We start from the raw sequence: 2,651 nt of genomic DNA, 5'->3' as shown, positions 1-2,651 counted from the left end.
TCCCCCTCGTGCTGAAGCCTATTCCAGGCAGGGATAACGAGCACTGCACACCTCTGGGGACTGCCCATCCCTCCTGAGCTGCACAGATCTGGCCATGCCCTGGGCTGGGGCAGCAGCAGATCCCCACCAGCTGCCAGGGTGTGCAGGGCTGGAGTGCTCAGAGAAAAGGGCTCGGGCAGGTCGGTGCAAGAAGTCAGCAGCAAACCTCGTGGGGAGGCTGCTTGGGCAGAGATGCTGCAGATGTGCAGGGCTCTGCCTCTGTGCTCTGGGCACACTCCACCCATGTCCTTCCTCTGACCCTGATGTTCTTGGATCCCAAGAACATCAAGCTGTCCCCACCAGCAACAGCCAAAAAAGTCCCCAAACTGGCTTCCACTCCAGCTACCACTGAACGCTGATGGCACAAAGGTCTGACGAGTGACACCCTCTTGCTCTGACCCAGCTGGCCCGCTGCAGGGTCCCACTCAGCAGCGACCCACCCTCTAAATCTCACTTAGAAAGTATTTTACCGGCGTAGCAACTCAGCAAGAAGGCAAAAGCTTTACCTGGGAAAGGTGCTGCTTTCTCACAGCCCCTGCGCGTGTGGGAGCCTTCAGTGGCTGCACTGACTCCAACTTTCCCCCGGTGCGTGTGGCTCAGTTGTGCAGGCAGAAGTGTGTGCTGGAGCGGCGGCTGCCTCGGTCCCTCTCCTCTCCTCTCCTCTCCTCTCCTCTCTCCTCTCCTCCTCCCTCGTTTCCTCCCTCCTCTCGAACCAACCTCCCTCCCTGCTCTCGTACCAATATCCAGGCAGCGGTGACTGCAACATGAGTCAGACCTCAAGTGGGTGGGATCAGAGCAGTGAACTCAGACACCGAGGTTATCATCCGGCAAATTTGAAATGCTGAAAGTGAGCCCAGTTCCGTGTCGGGCTCTGCCGAGCCGTGCCTGGCACAGAGAGGGGGGTGGGATGCCTGCTGCCTCCCGCTGCTGCTTTCCTGAGTGATACCATCGCCTTCCTCACTCACCTGAAGTTTTAGGGCCCTTGTTGCTGGTTTGCCAAGGGCGAAGGTTCCCTCCCTCCCTCCCGGCTCTCTTCTGCAGGGACACGCTTGCCTGCCGTAGGGAGCCCTGATGCCGTCACTCGTTCCCAATTTTTGGCTTTGCAATCCATGGGAGCCCCCTGAGAGCAAGCAGAGCCGACCCTGGAGTGGGATATCAGAGATGGCTCAGGGAGGCTGGTGACTCTTGTGTTGAGCTGGGGACTGAAAAGGAAGAAGGTCGGGTAGCTGTAAAAGTGGGTGGAGGAAACTGGAGCCCAGCCAGCGCTGGGGTACACATCTGCTCCTTGTGCAAGTGGATGTGGCAGGAAAAGCCACCACCGCTTCATCTTTCCCTCGAGGCTGCACTCACCTCTCCTGAAAATTGTCTCCTTTGCGTGCGATAGCAAGGAGGAGCCATACGAAATGACAAACAGGGACTGACAGCCTTTCGTGTCTCTCAAATCTTTCATCTGTGGGTTTCAAAGCACTGTGCAAATATCAGCTGCTGGGCCAGCTGTGAGAGGACCTGTTTCCCCTTTTAGCTCTCCCTCCTGAGCAGAGCAGGTCCTGGGCTGGCAGCAGAACTCCAGCGAAGCTTGGCTACCCCCTGGCTCCGCAGGGCCCGGGGAGAGCAGCGTAGGGAGCGATGCCTTGTGAGGGAGGTGCTTCAGTCCCCACCAGCTGCTTCCAAGTTTCCCATGTAAATAGCCAAGGATGGACTTACTGCACTCTGGATGTGGCCCTGGGCACGCTCCCTGCTGCTCCCCCCGCTGGGCTGAGCTCCCCCAGTGCCCTGCACTGGGAATGGAGTGCACATCCCAGCCTCCCTCTCTGCCAAAGGGGGATACCGGCGGCACTGGCACACAGACCAAAACGCCTTTGATCTGTTTATCTCTGCAGACCAAAGCACAAATCTATCTTTAATAAGCTTATGATCTGCTGGAACCAGAGAGTTTTCCCGCTGATCAGCAGCCCTGTGAGGGTGTCTGGGGTAGCTGAGCCATGGACTGGCTGCCAGATGCTTCTCAAGTGGCTGGGGTGTGCGGACGCAGAGGGATCCGTCCTCACAAACAAGATTCAAATCTGCTCAGGAGTGCCTGCATCAGCCAGAGTCTCTGGGGTGCTGATTTATTACAGGGGCCCTCGCTTGGCTCTGCTCTTCGAGGGATCTTTCATCAGGAAGTCTCAGGATGAGAAGTGCCACAGACGGGCAAAGTACTCTGTTTACTGGGGCAGGATTCCCTCTCCAGCCCCCTTGCACTAATCCCTCCCTATAAAAGGGCCCTGCTGTCCACAGGGCTGGCTCTGAGTTCAGTGCGCTCTATCTTCCAAAAATCTCTGGAGAAATTTGAGGGTGCATTTGGGGATGCAGTGGTGGAGCGTCTCCAGACTTGCAGGGGCATCTGGGTCATAGGCAAACCCACCACTTCTGCAAACCCTTGAGCATAGGAGAGCCTCAAACTCTGACCTTGTGCAGTGGCCGGGTGGCTGTGGAGCCTCTGAGGTGCCATACGGGGTCATACCCTCAATCTGAGTTCCCTGGAAGCAGTGCAGCCTGCATGGACTGTGCAAGGAGTGTGGGAAAGCAGCTGGATCTCGAGCTGAAAGGAGCCGTGCAGGGGCATTCATGCT

At 57.5% G+C, this 2,651-nt stretch overlaps 1 protein-coding gene across 2 annotated transcripts in view; it reads right to left on the bottom strand.

Moving 5' to 3' along the window:
• Positions 1-743, bottom strand: part of HRH2 (histamine receptor H2) — a 15,147-nt gene extending 14,404 nt beyond the window's left edge. For both annotated transcript variants that reach the window (XM_017728161.1, XM_008629075.2), the window contains exon 1: positions 546-743. The gene's annotated coding sequence lies outside the window, so the exon portion shown is untranslated. The remainder of the gene's footprint in view (positions 1-545) is intronic.
• Positions 744-2,651: the final 1,908 nt, after the last annotated feature.

The sequence above is a fragment of the Corvus brachyrhynchos genome, unplaced genomic scaffold, assembly GCF_000691975.1.
Source record: "Corvus brachyrhynchos isolate BGI_N302 unplaced genomic scaffold, ASM69197v1 scaffold21, whole genome shotgun sequence".
In the NCBI taxonomy this organism is placed as follows: domain Eukaryota; kingdom Metazoa; phylum Chordata; class Aves; order Passeriformes; family Corvidae; genus Corvus; species Corvus brachyrhynchos.
This window is presented reverse-complemented; position numbering and strand designations above follow the sequence as displayed.